Genomic DNA, 22,898 nt, shown 5'->3' on the forward strand with positions numbered 1-22,898 from the left:
AGCAATATCAAATAAACTGAGAATTAAACCAAAGAAGTTTGTGGTCCTGGTGTTATGCCACAGTTCTCAGTTTCCATAATTATCCTGACCCAGTCCTGACTCAGTTTCCCTGCTTCTCAAAGCTCAGTCCTACAAAACCTTCCCTCCTTCTTTATCAGAATATGTGATAAGGATAAAAGATCTTATGTTTTAGAATATTTGAATGCCTCTCCCCATCCCAAGCTACTGGAATGTCAGATACTGTCTTATCAAAATGTCTCTCTCTATCTCCAGGATTCCTCCCCCCATATCTCCCCTCACCCTGTCAGAACCGGATTGTCAGTGTTCTGTTCCCGCTCTCTGCACCCTGACTCTGCCCCCACCTCAGTCTACCCTCCTAAGTCATGTGTATATAGGTCATTGGAAACTCTCATTGTTTGCTGGATTCTTGGAGATGATAGTCTCATTCAACCCTGGGACCAAACTGTGGATCCATTTGGTCCCAGTAAATTTCTCCCATTTAATAAATTATTAAATACTCTCTAATCTCTACCCTGCCTCAGTTTCTCCGGCATTACACTGGAAAACAGATCAAACTCTCGTGTGTCCTGTTATTCAGAGTACATGTGTTTTTTTTTTTTTTCATTGTTTAAAACTGTGTTAACAATAATAGCCAAAATTTCCATAGCACCTTCTATGTTCTAGGCACTGCGCTAAACACTTTACAAATTTTATCTCTTTTGATCCTCAACAACCCTGAGAAGTTGGTGCTATAATTATCCCAATTTTACAGACAGGGAAATGGCAGCTCACTGAGATTAAATGATTTGCCCAACATATATTGTATCTAGGATATACTGCAACATATCCAACATATAAAGGACTGCTTGCCATCTAGGGGAGGGGGTGGAGGGAGGGAGGGGAAAAAAAAATCGGAACAGAAATGAGTGTCAATATAATGTAATTATTAAATAAAAAATTTAAAAAAAAATAAATAAATAAATGATTTGCCCAAGGTCACGTGACTGGGAACTTTTGAGACCAATTTAAATCCTGAATCCAGGCCTGGTGTTATTCATAAAGGATGTTAATCTTTGGGATCAGTGATTCAGAAATTTACAACATAGCTCACCTTGAGATTCTGACAGCATCAGGTATGTCCTTAGGGATTATTTCATGGTGATAATGTAATAATAATAATAATAATTATTATTATTATAAATGAGTTTGACAACAGTACAGTTTAAATTAAGAAAACTTATACACTTATAAGAAAACTTATAAGAAAGCAACTAGGTGTTGCTATGTGAAGATATTAACTACTGGTTTGTGAAAGAATTTATGTCTTTTGCTTCTAATTTCCTACTCCTTCTGTCTTTTATTCATTCATTCATTTGCTTATTATTTTTGTGAAGCAATTGGGGTTAAGTAACTTGTCCAGGGTTGCACTGCTAAAAAGTATTGCATCCAGATCAGGATTTGAACTCAAGTCCTCCTAACTTTACAATCAGTACTCTATCCACTGCTCCATCTAGCTGCCCCATCTTCTGTCCTTTAATTGAACTTCAGATCTAATAAATGAAAACATGGTTCTTTTTCATAAGGATCAGAATATTGTATTTATTTGTTCTTACATATGTTCTAAAGCAGAGGATCTTAAAAAGCACTTTATGAATTTATATAGTATACTTATATTTATTAAGTGGCATTATGTTAGAATACTTTTGTATAAAAATATTTGTACAGAGATAAACAGATAACTATTTCAAGATGATCCATTTCCTTTGTAATCCTGTGTAGATTACTTTTATGAACTTAAAGGCATTATTCTGGAGAAGGGATTCATAAACTTCAACAGACAGGATCCATGGCACAAAATAAGATAAAGAGCCACTCTAAATTTAAATTCTCAGGTTCATGGGGGTAAAGTGAAGATAATTCCTTGATACATTTCAAGGTTACACTTAACTCATAACCAGATTTCCCATTAGTCAATGAGACTGAATTTGTAGCTCTAATCATGGCTTGCATAAGTACAACCGTAGGTCAATCCCTTAATTTTTCTAAGACTGTTTCCTTAATTGTAAGATTTCTGCCAGTTCTAAATCAGTAATATACATTCACAGAAATAATTCTTTAGTAAACAGTAACTAGTAGTTAGTTTCAGGAATTACTGCTATAACAATAAAGAACTGATTTAGAACTCTTTTGCTCTTTTATGTTGACTTTTTAGAACTTAAACCATAGGAAGTACATATTTTGATATAGTCAGATAGCAAAACCTTTGAGCAAACCTTTGGTCCTGCAGTCAGAAAGACCCAAATTCAAATGCAGACTCTGACATTTAATTACTATGTAACTGTGGGATTGTCACAATCTCCTTTCTCCTCAGTTTCTTCATATGTAAATTGAGCAAAATAATAGCTCCTACCCTTTAAGATTTTGTGGACAAAACATATTTTTATGTTACCTTGCTACAATACATAAATGCTTTTTGTTGTATCTTTTGTTGTTAGTATATTGTTAACATTTGTACTTTGTTGTGACTTGTCAGAGTTTATATTACTGTGGTCTTTAATAACCCAGGACCATTTTTAAGATGTGATAAAGTGTGAAAGTCATACTTTGTCTCGCTTGTTTTATATAATTCACTAGTTAGCAGAACAGATTAGATGCTTTTCTTTTGGTCTTTTGATAGAGATCAGACAATATCTGTAGTCCTTGATTAGATCTTAACAAATTTAGGTTGCTGTCTACGTAATTAGAATTATTTCACTTTCCTAGACAGTTTACAAAGACTGATACATGGTGACAAAAAACAAAATGATACTGGTTGCTTAATAGCAAAAATGGTAGATATATACATATATTTGTATGCATGTATGTGTATATATATATGTATGCATTCATTATATATATGTGTGTGTGATTGTGTGTATGTACATGAATCCTTTTTATCTGCAAGTGTGTACATAGGTGCATATGCATGCATAATTAATAGTGTTTCTTAAAAGAAAAAAGCTCTTTCTATATTGGCACAGCTCCATCTATAACAGATTTATGCAATGGCAGTCCAACAGTTGTGGTGCCATCAAATCTTCACAATGCTGAATAGTTTTCAAAATTACAAAGGATGAAACAACTTCCCCACATCTCATTTAAAAATAAACTCTAAATTAAACTTTCTTCCTTTTATGGATTGGAATTTATTAGCCTAAAAAGTACTTTGGAGCTGACCTTAATGTTTCTGCACCACCTTCCTTACATATGGAAAACTTTTACAGGGGTTCTTGACTTAGAATCATTTAAATTTAAAAAAAAATATTTTGTTAAATATATTTCATATAATTGGTTTCCTTTATAAACCCATTTAGTGAATTGGAGATAATTTAATTTATTTATTAAGAGTTTAATTCATTCTTTTGAGAAAGACGCCACAGGCTTCATCAGACTGCTAAGGGTTTCATAACACAGGAAAACTTAAGAACATCTGCATAAATGCTTAAAGAATTGAATTGAATTGTTTGGACATTAGTGCCTAGATTAGATTGGAAGAGATGATATGCAAAAGTTCTTCTTAAAGATGAAATGGCATACAAATCAAAGCTATTATAATTATTAGACATTGAATCTAACCTATTTTTCAAAATAATTTTTTTTTTCTGAGAAACTTCTTAAACATGAGAGATTTTGGTGGAATAGTATTTCAACAAAGTAGAGAACTACTCATGAAATAGGAGACTTTAAAAAAAATCTCCTGAATTTTTATATTTTTAGTGAATATGAAAGTTATTGCTTGAAATGTGATGTTAAGTGAAAATTTATCCTGAAGTGTTTTGTTGCTCCTATCTTCCTACCCATCAACCTTACATATGTCAAAATGCTCTCTTGTTGTACTTAACATAAAAAGAAAAAACTTGATGGGACCATTGGTCCTTAAGATCACATTTTTGAAGAGCAGGAGTTTTTACTTTTGTCATCCACCTTTCTTATCTTTTTATCTTTGTTTTTTCCCTAACTTCCCAACAGTGGAGGGATTAAACAAGTAAAACATGCATAAAGGTAAAAGGAACAGAATAGATCATTCTATTTTTTTTTTTTAGTAGCAGCTACATTTTATACTTTAAAAATCGTAAATAGCTTTATTTCCTGCTAATGGAGTAATTTATATAGTACCTACTATTTTCATTGACAGTGCCTTTTACCCAGTAGCAAATGTGCAGCATTTACTGAATCAATTACTTGAGTTATGAAGAGGAGCACAAAGCTTCATTGCCACTCCATTCTTCTCAATAACAAAGGAGAAAACACATTAAAAACTAGCATTGATGGGTTGTTGTGAGATTCAGTCAATGAGCTCTCCCAGAGTTGAAATTAAAAGGCAGTTAGGAGAAAATTGTTTTCTCTGGTCATCAGTCACAATGTGAAAGGCCTTTTTCACAATGATTAATTAAAAGCCAAAAGAGAGAGAGGAGAGAGTGAACTTTAATAAAGTATCTAGCTGGTTTTCAGTAGCATCATGAGTTAATGGACAGTGGTTTGCCTTGACTAAGTGTTATTGCTCCAGTCCATAATTTCATCTTGAAAATGGGCAAGGGAGTGAATCTTCCTCCTAGTAATTGAGTATTGATTTGAAAATAAATGGCAGTGAAACTCCCACTGAACTGTCAGGATATATTCTGGACAGCACTGACAATAAATGATTTCTGGTTCATGTGAAAGTTATGGATCAGCTTGATACTTAAATACATAGAGGGCTCCTGCAATCAGTCTTCCATTTTATCAAGTTTCAGATGGTCAATAGATGACACCACATAGAAAATAGCATTCAGGCAACTGGGGCTCAGCTCCCTCCCTATTATGATCTTCCTTTGTAAAATGTTTCCTTGAATTTAGGAAGCTTTTTTGAAAAAAAAATCAGGTCCAGATGTTTGGTTCACCTTCCAAATAATAGTCTTTCTCTAAATACATCACTTAGAGTACTTTTAAATGCATTTTCAACAGAGAGGGTTTAAAACATCATTATAAACATTTCAACTTGTTTCATAGATCCCTTTCCTTTTCCTGTGCTAAGTGGTAAAACTGGTTGTGAACTGACCCAGCACTAAAATTGTGCCACTTTCTAAACTGTATTTTATCCTTTCATTCAGACTCGGTATAGATGAAGCTACCTAGGAAATGGGAAACTATTGGGAGGGGGGGTAGGGGGAGGTTGAAAAGTGAACTCAAAGAAAAAAAAAACTAGAAGAATAATGGAGTAAAATAAAGACAGATTTAAGAAAAAAATTTAGACTCATTTTAATATATTCTTCTCTGCAAAGCCTCTAAAGTTGTCTTAATATATAGTTTTGTCTACAAAGCCATGTAATTGACAGGTCCCTGGAATAATCAAACAATGTTAATTACAGTTGGAAACCAGCAGCTAACTCCAGTTCATTGATATTCACAATAGCTGAGGCTTTGCTGTCTATATGCCATCCTGCCATTATGGCTTCCACTCACATACTAGCCCTACAACCTGCCCTGATATTTAACATTTCCACATTAGCAATTTTTATGTTATAATAATAATAATAAAAAGAACAAAATAATAGTAGGAGGAAAATACTGCTACTTATCCTCCTTTCTATTAATTACCAAGCTGTGCACAGCTGAGAATGTTTTATTAACGACTCAGGAGGTCTATCTAATGTATCTTCTGATTGTTAGAAAGATTTCACAGATTATTTTCCTCATTAGGAATGGAGGGGTTGCTGTATCCTGTCAATTTCAGCTCCAAACTCAGAAAAATGGAAGAATTTTATGATAATGGTGCTATGTGAATTATAAATATTAAACTAATAGACACAGATTAAACTAAAGGAAAGGGATTCTACAAATTATGCTTAAATGATATCTCAACAATAGCAATCACTTCTCCAAAAGCCATTTTAGCATTCTTACTTTTCTCACCTGATATTGAAAACCTTCTCTTTCAAAACACATAGATGACTGCTTTAAAATATATAATCCTGGACAGTTGCATGAGAATACAATGAGAGGTTAAATACCTTTCCTAAAGTGATACAATTATGTGTGAAATGCAGGACTTTGACTCAAGCCTTCTTGGAGGTGAGTTCACTCTCTGTCTATATTTTCTTGTAAGTTTTTCTTAAAAATAGAAAACATGTTAAATCTGCAATGCACAAATATACAACTTATTTCAGTTTTAACAAAAGTTGCTTCCAATGTTACTTCTCTTGTAAAATTGTGACTTTCAAACTAGATTATCTTTTTTGTACCTTGAGATTACTCAGTTGAACCATCTTGAAAAGGTCAATTAATTCTAAAATGAAAATGTACTCATTATCATTTGTAGACAATAGTTATTACCATGGCAAATCCTAGATATTACAACTTGACTTGGGGAATCTAAAGTTAGAATTGATCCAACCAATGATCTATGAAATCATATTTTCTTATGCTATATTCAGCATACTGTGTCAAAAACTAAGTAGTCTTGTCTCAATTATCTTATATTTACAGAAAAAGCCAATGGGGCACACATAAGTAAGTAAATAAATGTGTATATTTATGTATCTATATGCATGTATACATATATATATATATACATATTACTACTATATTTTATACAGTATACTATAATACTCTACACACATACACATATATCCTACATACACATATTTAAAGATAGATAGGTAGATAGATAGATAGATAGATAGATAGATAAACAAGTACACCAGTTTTTCTGGAACATGTACTTGAAGCTATACTTTATTATTACCTTAGAAATAGGAATTATGATTGTGAAGAACTGTATTTTTAGGAAATCCCAAATTTAGATCAGTATGGTCTACTTGGCATTTTATTCTGTTTGGGAGCAATTCTTCTGATTCAGGAGAGTCAAACCCATAATCCCACTTAATTCCCAATTCAAATGGCATAGATGTGATTTATGAAATCTTGAAGAGTTAGTTCAGCCAAGGAAAAGCACTCTGCACTTTTCCTAAGTGACAGCTATAAAGTAATTCTGGAACCAGGAGAATTTAACTTTCTGTATTTGTTTAAGGTCATTTTTGTGTCATAGAATCAGAAAGAAAGATTAATGGATATAAAGAGTTCAAATTCTATTTTAATGTCATCCAATTTCTCCTCATCACCACTTTTTTGACAGTTAATAATAAATAAGATGATTATATTGGAAAAATACTGCCTCTGAAAGCAGGATGTCATCTGGATCTGGGTTCATACCCCACCTCTAATGAATATTACCTATGTTAACATAGACAAATCACATATTCTGTCTGAATTTCAGTTTTTTCCTTTGTAAAATGAAAGATTGAACTAAATAGTGTAAATTCTGGATTTGCCTTTACTACTTTGTTTTTTGCTAGAGAATTCTGGACATATTTTAAAGGTACTTTTGAGAGATATTTAGTCCTTTCCTTCATCTCTAATTGTAATTTGGTATAGAACAAAGAAGAATCAATTCTCTTTTTTGAAAATGAAGCAAAAATTTGGTCCTCTTTCAAAGTAACTCCTTCTAATCTCAAAGATTAAGAAAATTCCAATGCACTTCCTTTCATCTGAGATTTCTCCAACTAAAATAAAAGCTCACTTTTTCTTGTTTATTCTTTCACTGAAGCCAAAGACAATCATAATTTGGTTGGACTTGATATATTTGCTAAGTTGTTCTTTCTTTTAAAGTGTACAAACTTCATTGATTCCTTTTCCATTTTCAGCAAGGAATTCAGAAGAAAAAAGTATTATTTTAAGTGACAAAAGTTTATTTTTAAATGGTTTGGGGAATAAAACTACAAAAATGTGAATAGGAACTACTTCTAATTGCAAATTATCTCTCAATTGTATTCTACCCTTGCATATATATTGTTTCTCTTGAATGTTTTCTTTATACAAGAGAAGCAAAATACTAAGTCTGTATGTATGTGTGTATCTATTTTGAGATATATATCTATGTGTATATATACAAATCGGTTTATATATCTGTGCATATGTGTTTGTGTGGGTATTTGTCTGTTACTTACCTTTATTAACATTTTTTAAAAGGGAAAAGACAATTTGATGGGAAAAAATATTCTAACTCTAAGTCAGCTATTTAAGAGAGAGATTTGGGAATATAAATTGAAGAATAGGGATTAGTAATTGTATGGCCATAATCATCAGCAAATATTAATTAAACACCCATATTCAGGACTCAGAATTAAGTAGAGAGGATTCAAAGGAAATATAAGACATGATACCTGACCTTGACACAGAGCCAAAACTAGTGAATAGAAGTTTACCTGAATTTATTGACATTCAGAGACAATTGATAGGATAGAATTTATATCCCTTTAGGAATATAGAAACAACTGACCTTACTTATTATTTAGAAAGAATAATTAGTCAAAATAAGAAGCTACCCAGATGATGTGTATTCTTTCTTCCCACCCTACTCCTATCTGCAACATTTCGGTGAGCTTTCCTTCTGTCTACCTGGTAGCACACTTGTTATTTTTACCTCTCTGTACATGGAGTTTGGTATCTTTTGGTCTCTGTCCTATTCCTTCAAGGGATTCTATCTTCTATACTTAATTTGAAGCTCTTACCATATTGTTTGTCTTAATGATATTGTGAAATACATTTTCTGGAAAGGTAGCTATCATTTTGTCTTGGCATATTTATAGCATAATCAAAGGGACAGATGTGTATATGTGTATATACATATATATATATATGTATATACACAAATATATGAATATGTGTATATATATATGTATATACACAAATATATGAATATATATATATATTATATGTGTATGCAAGCAAGCATGCATACACACTATAATTAAAAATGTGCTTGATGCCAAGTGATCAGGTCAGACAAGGTACAATCATTCAGGGAAAGGAAGGATTTCATAGGATCGTGGCAATTCAAATAGCCTTTATATAGGAGTGACAAACTAATCTTGAAGGAATGAATAAGATTTAGAATAATGGGAAAGTACTTAAATTATATAATGTTTTCTCTGCCAAGAAGAAAAAAATATTTGGACTAGGAAGAACAGAATAAAAACGGTTAATAGGGAATTATTTGCCAAGCTAAGTAGGAAGATAGTAAGAACATTTAATTGTCTTTAATGCATCAAGCCAAAATGAGCCATACCTCAGAGAACTGAAAAAAATTGGCAGATATGATTGTTGAGCCACTGTCAGTGTATTTTGAAAGACTGTGGAGAATAAGAGAGGCCTTGTCCCTAATTATTCTTTCTCTGAGAAGTTTAATTGATATTAAAACAGTTGACATCAATCAAGAGGTTGAAAGAGCCCCCACAAGAGCCTTTGTTAGCAAACTTTTAATCTTGCCAAGTGAAGAAACATGGCAGCCAAGAAAAAAAAAAAACATGCTAACATATAAGTTCATTTGTAAATTATGACAGAGGTGGTTGGCAGAAGCTTATAGACAATATCTTCCACAAAGCAATGAAGAGAATTAGAAAGTTCATTAGAAATTAGATTAAGACTAACATATTAAACTCAAATGGTTATAATATCTAAATATTAAGGACATGGTATCTAAAAATTAAATGTTATTGGGAAGAGATAGTTTGCATAATTATAATTCAGAAGCCAGGTATTAAACATTAGATAGACATAAATAATAATTTCGGTTATATAATTTTATTTATTTTTAATAGTATTTTATTTTTCTAAATACATGTTAAGATAGTTGTCAATATAAAATTTTCAAATATTTGTGTTTTGAATTTTTTTCCTCCCATCCTACACCCCCAAGAACAGGGCTGTTAAGGTGGCAGAGCTGGTAATTGCATAAAGTTTAAGCCTTTACTACCAGAGGTTCAAACCCTTTTCTTAACAAATGTTCACACTAAACCTTCTACTATATATTATCCCTATTCTCCTAGCAGTAGCCTTCCTAACACTTATCGAACCAAAGTGTTAGGCTACATACAATTCTGAAAAGGACCAAACATCATTGGTCCCTATGGCCTCCTACAGCCATTTGCTGACACAGTGAAACTATTTATCAAAGAACCCCTTCGCCCACTAACCTCTTCTATTTCAATATTTATCATCGCTCCTATTCTTGCCTTTTCCATTGACCTCACAATTTGAACACCTCTATCCATACCCAATATACTCCTAGACTTTAACCTAGGTTATCTCCTCCCTCCCCAAGAAAGTAAGTACTCTGATATAGATAAAATATGTTCCTTTTAAACATATTTCCATATTTTTCAAGTTGTGCAAGAAAAATCAGGCCAAAAGAAAGAAAAAAAACCATGAGAAAAAACATAAAAATACTATGCTTTAATCTACATTCATTATCTGTAGTTTGCTCTCTGGGTATGATTAATATTTTCCATCTCAAACCTATTGAAATTGTCTTTAATTACCTAAGAAAAGCCAAGATCACAGATCATCATCACATAATCTTGCTGTTACAGTGCATAATGTTTTCCTGCTTCTGCTTATTTCACTTAGCACTGGTTCATGTAGATCTTTCCAAGCTATTATAAAATCAATCTGCTTATCATTTCTTATGAAATAATAATATTCCATTACCTTCATATATCATAACTTATTCAATCATACCCCAGCTGACCAGTCTCCAATCAATTTTTAATTTTTGCCACTATAAAAAAAAAAGCTTCTACAAACATTTTTTTTTTTTTGCATATATGGTAACTTTTTTTATCTCCTTGGAATATAGACCCAGCAGTGAGACTGCTGAATCAAACAAAGTGAACAGTTTCATATCCCTTTGGATATAGTTCCAAATTGCTCTCCAGAATGGTTAATCAATTTACAACTCACCAAAAATAGATCAGTTTCCGGGTTTTCCCACATTCTTTCCAACATTTATTATCTTTTCCTATCATCTTACCCAATCTAATAGGTTTGATGTTGTACCTCAGGCTTATCTTAATTAACGTTTCTCTAATCAATAGTGATTTAGATCATTTTTCATGTAGCTAGAAATGACTTTAATTTCATCATCTGAAAATTGTCTGTTTATATCTTTTGACCATTTAGCAATTGTGGAATGACTTCTATTCTTATAAATTTGAGTCAGTTCTTTATATATGTTACAAATGAAGTCTTTATGAGAAATACTGGTTATAAATTCCCCCATCTACATCCAACTTTTTGTTTTCCTTTGTCACTTGGCTGCTTTGGCTTTATTTGTGAAAAACTTTTTAAAATTAATCAATATTTTCAAGTTTGCATTTCATAATGTTCTCAAGTTCTTCTTTGGCCATAAATTCCTCCCTTCTCCACAAATCTGACTGGTAGACTATACCTTGCTTCACTAATTTGCTTATATTGTTATGTTACTTCAAAATCATGAAACATTAGAACCTTATCTGAGTATATGGTAGTAACTGTTGCTCAATGTCTAATCTCTGCCATACGATTTCCCAAATTTCTCAACAATTTTTTTTATCACATAATGAATTTTTTTCCCAGAAGCTAGAATCTTTGAATTTATCAAACACTAGAATATTATAATCTTGGACTATTGTGTCTTCTAACTCTATAAAATAGTTTTTGGCCATTTGATTGGTATTGCACTAAATAACTAGACTAATTTAAGTACAATTGTCATTTCTATTATATTAGCTCAGCCTACCCATGAGCAATTGATATTTTTTCCAATTACTTAGGTCTGATTTTATTTGTGTAAAAAAGTGTTTTTTAATTGTATTCATATAATTCTTGACCATGATTTGGCAGCTAAATTCCCAAATAATTTATATTGTCTGCAATTATTTTAAATGTGATTTTTGTTCTGTTTCTTCCTCTTGAATTTTGTTGGTAACATAAAAATGCTGATTATGTGTGTGGGTTTATTTTATATCCTGCAACTCTGCTAAAATTATTGTTTGTACTATGTTTTAGTTGATTTTCTAGAATTCTCTAAATATACCATCATATCATCTGCAAAGAATGATAACTTTGTTTTGGTCTTGTAATTAAAAAAAAATTGTATTAGCAAAATCAGCAGGGATAAAATGAGAAGCTATTGACTAAAGAAAAGAAATCTTCATAACAAATATCTCTGATAAAGGTTCAATATTTGAGATATAATACATGCAAGTATATACTAATAATAGCCATTCTCTCAAGATTAAGTTGTTAAACTCTATTATTTATATTAATAAGCAATTTTAGAAGAAATACAAGCTATAAGTAATCATGTGAAAGAATGATCCAAGACATTAAAAAAGAGAAAATTGAAATTAAAATTTCACTTTATATCCATTATATTAACAAAAATGGAAATGCAAATTCTGGAGGTATTGCTGGAAGACAAGAATATTAATATACCAATAATACATAACAGTTTGGAATTATTCTACAAAACATTTTAAATTGTACATTTCCTTTTATCCCAAGAAGTGAGAAAATGTAACCTTCAATACTTTCTTATAGAGGTATTCACTGTGGGTGTAGAATATATATATATACCCACAAATATAGTCAGACTTTGGTTTGTTTAATTCTGATAAATTTATTTATTTGTTTTTATTACAAGGGATTATATACTAGGTAAGGAATGGGATTCAGAAATGACAATAAAGAGACCAATACAATTAAAAACACTATTTTTAAAGTTATTTTTAAATGGTTATTTTTAAAAGTATTCACCAAATAACAATTTGTATAGGAGAAACAAAGGGACAGGAGAAAACAATGAAGAATGATTATTGTACAGATCATGAAATATATAGAACAGACAGGATGAAGAGTGCTCTTGACTCACAACTGAATAGAAAAAGAGAACAGCCGGATTGCATTTGGGAAAATATACAGAACTGATTTTTATAATAATTTTTATTTATATCTTTTTATATATCACCAAATTCCCCCCAATATCCCTTCCTTGACTCTCTGAGAAGATCAGTTCATATAATTTTTGTAAACAAAAGCAGATAAAAGAAAAGAAGAGGGAGAAAAGCAATGAATACATAGCTAATGTCAGAAAATATGCAATATAACATGGTCCTCTCACTTCTGCAAATAAGTGAGGGAATTTTCTCATGTCTCTTTCTGAAGCCATGTTTAAAATGAGCAATATATAATTTTAATTTTTTCTTTCCATTTCCATTTGTTTTTATCATATTTATTATTTTCTTGTTGGTACTTACTTCATTCTGCGTGAATTGATATAGTTTTGTGTGCTTCTCTATTTTCATCACATTCATCATTTCTTAGAGCACAGCCATATACCATTACATTCACATACTACAATTTGTTTAGATATTCTCCAATTGATGGACATCTTCTGCTTTTTTATTTTTTACTATATAAAAAACCCAGACAAGGAGCCAAGATGGTAGAGAAGGCACATACAACTTTTTAAGCTCCTCTCATGCCCTCGCAACCAATTATTAAATTCAGCTTCAAAAATAGTGCTTGACTGATAAAACCCACGAAGTTCAGAAGCACAACAACTTACCAGGTGAAAATAATCTGGAAGATAGCAAGGAAAGGTTTGTCCTGAGGGGCCAGGAACAGACCAGCCCAGGCAGGAAGAAACTAGCATCTGGAGCAGACCAGGGATGGGGATCACCTCTGTGGCTAGAGATGACTCTCCCATAGGCTAACTGTTCTGCCTTAATTATAAAGCAGTAAACCAACAGAGAAATTAAAGCCAAAGATAGAGGGTACTCTCTAAAAAAATGCCAGAACCTAACAAAATCTGGCTATAACCACCCAAAACCATAAGTGACTCGGCGTAGACATAGTCCTGCAGCCACATCCTGCACTATGGGGTTTTAGTGGAGGCAGTTACAAATCTGCACGACAGGGCAGCACAACCCAGGGCAGCCTTTAATCTGCAAAGTGGGGGGCTTGGCCTGGGGCAATAGAACATTTGCAGCTGACTGTGCTTCCCTGGGCAGGGACACATCTGGTTTCTGCGGGACTATTCACTGGTCAGCTGCTAATACCTACACCCCTACGGTGGGCTTTGGCCTGGGGTAGTGACACTTTCACTGCCGAGCTTCTAGTCCCAGGGTAGTCCTTAACTAGAACAGGGGGGTTCTTTGCAGGACATTTCTGCAGTTCCGCAGTGCAGGCCTGAATTACTTCTGGGGGGAATTCTTTCCCAGAGCACTCCCATACCTTGATGCTCTTTGTAGCCAGGTGGCAGGACAGCTACCCATCCATACATCTATCCTAGCTCTGCAGAGGGAGCTGGTAACTCCTGAAAGCAGACCCTGCAGGCTTTTACAAAATGAGTTAAAAAATCAAAAGGACCATCGATAGCTTCTATACAAAAAGTAAGCAGGTTTTCAACCCCGAAGAGACTAATAGCAGACAGTCTCCAGACAATTGTTGGTCCCCAAAACAAAAGGCTCCTCTAGAAGAGACTATTAAAAACCTTAAAAGAGAACTAGAAGAAAAACAGGGAAAGGAAAGAGAAGATATGCAAGAGAGCAACAACTTCCTGAAATGTGAATTGGAAAAGGTAAAAAACTCCCAAGAAGTGCAGGGAAACAGAATTTATGAATTGGAAAAGGTAAAGAACTCCCAGGAAAGTAGGATTTGTGAATTGGAAAAAAAAAATTCACAAAAAAAAAAAAAAAAAAAACTTAGTAAAATGGAAAAAAATTCCATAGAGCAAAACAACTCATTTAAAAACTCAATTGGACATATAGAAAAAGAAGCAAAAAAAAGCTAATGAAGAAAATAACTCACTAAAAATCAGAAGTGAACAAATAGAAATGACTAATTCATTGAGACATCAAGAATCAGTAAGGCAAAACCAAAAAAATGAAAGAGTAGAAAAAATGTCAAATCTTTACTTGGGAAAACAACAGACCTAGAAAATAGATCTAGGAGAAATAACCTGAGGATCATCAGACTACCTGAAAATTATGATTGAAAAAAAGATCCTAGATACTATTTTACAGGAAATCATCAAAGAGAACTGCCTAGAAGTAATAGAACCGGAAGATAAAATAGACATTGAAAGAATTCATTGAATACTTTCTTTTCTTTTTTTTTTTTTTTAATATCTTTTTTTTTTTTTTACAAGTTATTTGTATGGGTAATTTTACAGCATTGACAATTGCCAAACCTTTCATTCCAATTTTTCCCCTTCTTCCCCCCACCCCTCCCCTAGATGGCAGGGTGACTAGTAGATGTTAAATATATTAAAATATAAATTAGATACACAATAAGTATACATGACCAAACCGTTATTTTGCAGTACAAAAAGAATCGGACTCTGAAATATTGTACACTTAGCATGTGAAGGAAATCCAAAATGCAGGCAGGCAAAAATATAGGGATTGGGAATTCAATGTAATGGTTCTTAGTCATCTCCCAGAGTTCTTTTGCTGGGTGTAGCTGGTTTCATTGAACACTTTCTGACAAAAACCCTAAAATAAAAACCCCAAGAAATATTGTGGCCAAGTTTCAGAACTATCAATTAAAGGAAAAAATATTATAAGCAGCCAGGAAAAAACAATTCAAATACCAAAGTGCCACAATAAGGGTCACTCAAAATCTGACTGCCTCAACATTAAAGAACCAAAGGGCCTGGAATCTGATATTCCAAAAGGCAAAAGAACTTGGAATGCACTCAAGAATAAACTACCCAGCTAAGCTGAGTAGTTTTTTCCAAGGAAGAAGATGGACATTTAATGAAACAGAGGAATTCCATTTGTTTCTAAGGAAAAAACCAGAACTAAACAAAAAAATTGATCTCCAACCATCGGACTCAAGAGAAGCAGAAAAGGTAAAAGGAACTCTTGAGAACTGTATTTCGGTAAACACATATGCACCAAATGGTATAGCATCTAACTTCCTAAAGGAGAAGTTAAGAGAGTTGCAAGTAGAAATAGACAGCAAAACTATAATAGTGGGGGATCTCAATCTTGCACTCTCAGAATTAGATAAATCAAACTACAAAACAAAAAAGAAAAAAAAAATAAAGAGGTAAATAGAATATTAGAAAAATTAGATATGATAGATCTTTGGAGAAAACTGAATGGTGACAGAAAGGAGTATACTTTCTTCTCAGCAGTTCATGGACCCTACACAAAAATTGACCATATATTAGGACATAAAGACCTCAAAATTAAATGAAGAAAGGCAGAAATACTAAATGCTTTCTTTTCAGATCATGATGCAATAAAAACTACATTCAACAAACAGTTAGGGGTAAATAGACCAAAAAGTAAATGGAAACTAAACAATCTCATCTTAAAGAATGTTTGGGTGAAACAGCAAATTATAGACACAATTAATAATTTCACTCAAGATAATGACAATGGTGAGACATCATACCAAAATTTATGGGATGCAGCCAAAGTGGTAATAAGGGGAAATTTTATATCCTTAGAGGCTTACTTGAATAAAATAGAGAAAGAAAAGATCAATGAATTGGGCCTGCAATTTAAAAAGCTAGAAAAAGACCAAATTAAATCCCCCAATCAATTACTAAACTTGAAATTCTGAAATTAAAAGAGGAAGTTAATAATATAGAAAGTAAAAAGAAAACTATTGAACTAATAAATAAAACTAAGAGTTGGTTTTATGAAAAAACGAATAAAATTGATAAACCTTTGGTAAATCTGATTAGAAAAAGGAGAGAGGAAAATCAAATTAGTAGTCTTAAAAATGAAAAGGGAGAACTTTCCACCAGTGAAGAAGAAAATAAAGAAATAATAAGGGGTTACTTTGCCCAACTTTATGCCAATAAATTTGATAACCTAAGCAAAATGGATGACTACCTCCAAAAATATAGGCTTTCCAGATTATCAGAGGAGGAAGTGAATTGCTTAAATAGTCCCATTTCAGAAAAAGAAATAGAACAAGCTATTAATCAACTCCCTAAAAAAAAAATCCCAGGACTAGAGAGTTTTATATGTGAATTCTACCAAACATTCAAAGAACAATTAGCCCCAATGCTTTATAAACTATTTGAAAAATTAGGGAATGAAGGAGTCCTACCAAATTCCTTTTATGACACAGACATGGTACTGATACCCAAACCAAGTAGGTTTAAAACAGAGAAATAAAATTTTAGACCAATCTCCCTATTGAATATTGATGCTAAAATCTTAAATAAGATATTAGCAAAAAGACTACAGAAAATCATCCCCAGGATAATACACCATGATCAGGTAGGATTTATACCAGGAATGAAGGGCTGGTTTAATATTAGGAAAACTATCAGTATAATTGGCCACATTAATAATCAAATTAACAAAAAACATATCATCATCTCAATAGATGCAAAAAAAGCATTTGATAAAATCCAACATCCATTCCTATTAAAAACACTTGAGAGTATAGGAATAAATGGACTTTTCTTTAAAATAATCAGTAGCAGCTATTTAAAATCATCAGTAAACATCATATGTAATGGGGAGAAACTTCAATCATTCCCAATAAGATCAAGAGTGAAACAAGGTTGCCCACTATCACCATTACTATTCAATATTGTATTAGAAATGCTAGCTTTGGCAATAAGAGTTGAGAAATAGATTAAAGGAATTAGAGTAGGTAATGAGGAAACCAAATTATAATTCTTTGCTGATGATATGATGGTATACTTAGAGAACCCCAGAGATTCTACTAAAAAGTTAGTAGAAATAATCCACACCTTTAGCAAAATTGCAGGATACAAAATAAACCCACATAAGTCATCAGCATTCTTATCTATCACTAACAAAATCCAACAGTTAGAGTTACAAGGAGAAATTCCATCTAAAGTAACTACTGATAGTATAAAATATTTAGGAATCTATCTGCCAAGGGAAAATCAGAAACTTTATGAGCAAAGCTACAAAATACTTTCCACAAAAATTAAGTCTGATCTAATCAACTGGAGAAATATTAAATGCTCTTAGGGTGAGCAAATATAATAAAGATGACAATACTACCTAAAAGAATCTATTTATTTAGTGCTATACCAATCAGATTCCCCCAAAAACTATTTTAATGACCTAGAAAAAATAACAACAAAGTTCATATGGAAAAACAAAAGGTCAAGAATTTCAAGGAAATTAATGAAAAAAAAAATCAAATGAAGGTGGCCTAGCTGTACCAGATATAAAATTATATTATAAAGCAGTGGTTACCAAAACCATTTGGTATTGACTAAGAAATAAACTAATTGATTAGTGAAATGGGTAAGATTCAAAGGACAAAACAGCCAATAACTTTAATAATCTAGTGTTTGACAAACCCAAAGACCCCAGCTTTTGGGATAAGAACTTACTATTGGACAAAAAATTGCTGGGAAAATTGGATATTAGTATGGCAGAAACTAGGCATTGACCCACACTTAACACCATACACCAAGATAAGGTCAAAATGAGTTCATGACTTAGGCATAATGAATGAGATTATAAATACATTGGAAGAGCATAGGATAGTTTACCTCTCAGACTGTGGAAGAGAAAGGAATTTATGAACAAAGAAGAACTAGAGATTATTATTGATCACAAAATAGAAAATTTTGTTTATATCAAATTGAAAAGTTTTTGTACAAACAAAATTAATGCAGACAAGATTAGAAGGGAAGCAATAAACTGGGAAAACATTTTTACAGTCAAAGGTTTTGATAAAGGCCTCATTTCCAAAATATAAAGAATTGACTCTAATTTATAAGAAACCAAGCCATTCTCCAAATGTTAAACGCTCAAAGCATATGAACAGACAATTCCCAGGCAAAGAAATTGAAACTGTTTCTAACCATATGAAAAGATGCTCCAAATCATTATTAACCAGAGAAATGCAAATTAACACAACTCTGAGATACCACTCCACACTTTTCAGATTGGCTAAAATGACAGGGAAAGATAATGTGGAATGTTGGAGGGGATGTAGGAAAACCGGGACACTAATACATTGTTGGTGGAATTGTGAATACATCCAGCCATTCTGGAAAGCAATTTGGAATTATGCTCAAAAAGTTATCAAACTATACATACCCTGTGATATGGTAGGGTTTCTACCGGGCTTATATCTCAAAGAAATCTTAAAGAAGGGAAAGGAACCTGTATGTGCACAAATGTTTGTGGTAGGTCTCTTTGTAGTGACCAGAAACTGAAAAATGAATGGATACCCATCAATTAGAGAATGGCTGAATAAACTGTGGTATATGAATATTAAGGAATATTATTGTTTGGTAAGAAATGACCAGCAGGATGATTTCAGAAAGGCCTGGAATGACTTCCATGAACTGATGCTGAGTGAAATGAGCAGGACCAGGAGATCATTATATACTTCAACAACAATACTATATGATGATCAATTCTGATGGATGTAGCCATCTCCAGCAATGAGATGAACCAAATCAGTTCCGATAGAGCAGTAATGAATTGAACTACACCCAGCAAAAGAACTTTAGGAGATTATCCATTTAAACCATTACATAGAATTCCCAATCTCTCTATTTTTGTCCACCTGAATTTTTGATTTCCTTCACAGGCTAATAGTACACTATTTCAAAGTCTGATTCTTTTTGTACAGCAAAATAACTATTTGGACATGTATACTTATATTGTATTTAACTTATACTTTAACATATTTAGCATGTGTAGGTCAACCTGCCATTGCGGGGAGGGGATGTAGGAAAGGAGGGGAAAAAATTGGAACAAAAGGTTTGGCAATTGTCAATGGTGTAAAATTACCCATGCATATAACTTGTAAATAAAAATCTATTTAAAAAAAAAACAAGATTTCTCACCACTTCTGGCATCATCTCCATTCATCTTGACCTATCTCTTGCCATTACACTCAGATGACCCTAGAAGACAGAATAAAGTTAATGGCTGCACAACTCTACCTCACTTGAATTCAGTTCACTTATGTTATCATCCTCCTGATGTCATTGGTTCTCTTTGAAAACAAAGGACAAATTATAACAATCCAGAATTTTCTATCCTTGTTTTACTGCTTAGATAGAAATCATGGTGTAGAATGCATTCAGAACTCTTACTCTCTCACCAAAATAAAGCAGATGCAGTTGACAGTGTCAGACTGGAGTGAGGAAAACTTGAGTTCAATTCTGGCTTCAGGTACTTCCTAGCTATGTGCTCTGGCTGGGTCACTTAATGCTCTTTGCCCCTGTTCCTCATTTATAAAATAGTCTGAAGAAGGAAATAACAAGCCACTACTGTATCTTTGCTAAGAAAAATCTAAATAAAATCCAAGAAGAATCAGTTTCTGCTGAAGTGACTGAACAATGGAAACATTACTAAAATAAAATAGTTACACATTCCATTAGATGACCACATGCCTTTTTTCACTTGATATGCTATAATTTCAACATTTTTAACTTGAGTACTACCTCTATCCTCAATTAAAATATTGAATTCTTGAAAAATTCCCACATAATTTCATTTCTTCATCTCAAAAATAAGAATAGTGAGACAGATCTTTTCCTCAAAATATGAAGTCAATAATGGAATTAGTCAAATATTAATGTAATATTAAGTCAGCTAAATACTTTGTTCCTTTTACAGTATGTCTGCCTAATATCTCTAACTCTTCCTGAAACAGAATCATATTCTTCACCTGGTTTCTTGAAAAGGTAAAATTTTCATCTGTACATGCCCAGGTTTTCCTCCTGTGCAATTTGGTGACATTTTGTCATTAGTAAAAGCAGCTTTTGCCTCTCACATGTCTTTCTGTCTAACAAAATGAAGCTTGTGCATCATAGTCAGATCTGAAGGTCAATGGTTAAATTGCTCTTGCTTGAGAAGACACGTTTTCATGTGCTGAATTGTATCCATGAGATTAGCATCATTTGTATCTGCAATAAGGATACAGGTGGGATGGTGCAAAGGGAGTCAGAAGAAAAATGCTTAAATTGTCTCATAACTGACTAGAATTTACTGCTGCAAATTATCCAATTTTTATTTATTTGAAGCCTTTTATTGAAAAGAAAGATTTAACTTTTTAAAATTTTGTTTTAGGGAGATAGAGTTAGGAATTTATTTCTAAAATAGTAGATTGAACACTAAAGTATGAGTTAGAAAATGAATTGGAAAACTTGTTTTAATTAGCTTTGACATAACTAGTTGTTTCACATTGTAAGTCATTTACCTTCTCTCTGTCTCAGTTTCCTAAGAAGTAATTTTCAAACCTAGCATTCTGTTAAGGGACAGGTCAATTCTCCAAGAGCCTCCACAGCTGTGGATCATAACATCTGAAGGAATTGCAAAGCAGCCTTTGCTGACACAGGTATTGTGGGCTGGGAATGAAATAAATTCTAGGCAGAGGGAAGAGGAGAATGGTCAGACAATGCAACGGCCTCTCAGTCAGAGAATTCAGAGAACAGCAACTGCCTTTCAGTCTCCTTGTAGAATCCTTTCACACAAGGAGATCCATTCAACAGGTCTGGGTTGGATCTCCAGCAGCCACTGTCAGGTGGCTCCTGTTAGCACAATAGCATTCCTTGCTTCAAAAGACTACTCTTTATCCACCATGTCATGCTTCTTCTGAGCCCTACTTCACTTAGAGTTGTCTGAGAAATATGTAGGATAAACAAATATCTTTGTCGAACTGACCAACAAAGCTGGTGATTAACAACCAACATGGTCTCTAGTCATAATCATTTGACAGTTTGTACCAATGTCTTTGAAGACTTTCCAACTTGGTAGAAACTTCTAGAAGCTAAAATTAGCTTTCATAATCTTTAGGATCTCAAGTTTATCAACATTTCATGAAAAGGCATTTGGGGATAGAACTTTGGCAAAGCATTTGAGTAAGATAAATAATCAGCAACATTAGCTAAGCCCTCACAGTTTTGTCTTTTGTTTACTCATGAAAAGATGTTACGTTTTTTGGTTTTATTATTAAAACTTTTTATTTACAAAACATATGCATAGATAATTTTCAACATTCACCCTTGCAAAACCTAATGTTTCAAATTTTTTCCCTTCCTTCCCTTCATCCCTTCCCCTCGATGGCAAGTAATGCAGTATATGTTAAACATGTGCAAATCTTCATGAAAACATTTTTAAAAAGTGATTATGAGAGTAGAAGAAAAATCATAAAATTTTTTTTGTCATTTCCTCATAAGTTGCCTTCTAGGAGTTTATATTCATAGTCTCATTGCTTGGTATTTGAAATATGTTATTCTTATTTTGGGATTTCAATTTGGCAGTATAGTATCATTCAGGGAGGTCAGATGGATTAGTAGAAATGGTCATCCTAATTTACTTATGATTGTCAGTATAATTTGGACTATTAATGAACTGAGACAGTATAATTCCCCTTTATCAGAATAGGAAACCTTGACAGATCAGTTTCCAAACAAATACATGTAGGCTGTACTTTTTTTTTTTTAATCCATGGCTTAAAAAACTATGGGTATTAAGGATGAAAAGAAAAGGAAATTAATAGCAGAATGCTAGGGATACTTACAAAAACCAGGTACACAAAACACATTTCATGACTTTCAATTAAATTTTCTAAGCCTCAGTTTCCTTATCTATAAAATGAAAGATAGGATTATATGATCTCCAGGGTCCAGTACAGATATCACATTCTAGGAGTAAAATCACTTCATAATTACTTAAAAACATATACATACATACATATACATACATACATACATATATATATATATGTTTGATGAAGAATATTAAGAGGGATTCTTCTTAGCTTAAATTTTTTTTTTTTGCATTTCTAATTAGACATATTTGGAGAACTGGACTAGTATAAATCCACAGGGGAGCCCTTTATCTATTTCTGCATACGTAGAATTTTCTTGTGTTCTTCCTGTGAGCAGCACTCTTCATGTCTTCTTAATAGCCATGACCTTCAAGGAGTGGAAGGATTATGCTGTGTAGAAATTCTTTAACTAGCTTGACACTAAAACTATTGAATTTTCAGAGCTGAAAGGAACATTGGGGCCATTC

This window comes from Antechinus flavipes, chromosome 5 (genome assembly GCF_016432865.1).
Source record: "Antechinus flavipes isolate AdamAnt ecotype Samford, QLD, Australia chromosome 5, AdamAnt_v2, whole genome shotgun sequence".
Classification (NCBI taxonomy): domain Eukaryota; kingdom Metazoa; phylum Chordata; class Mammalia; order Dasyuromorphia; family Dasyuridae; genus Antechinus; species Antechinus flavipes.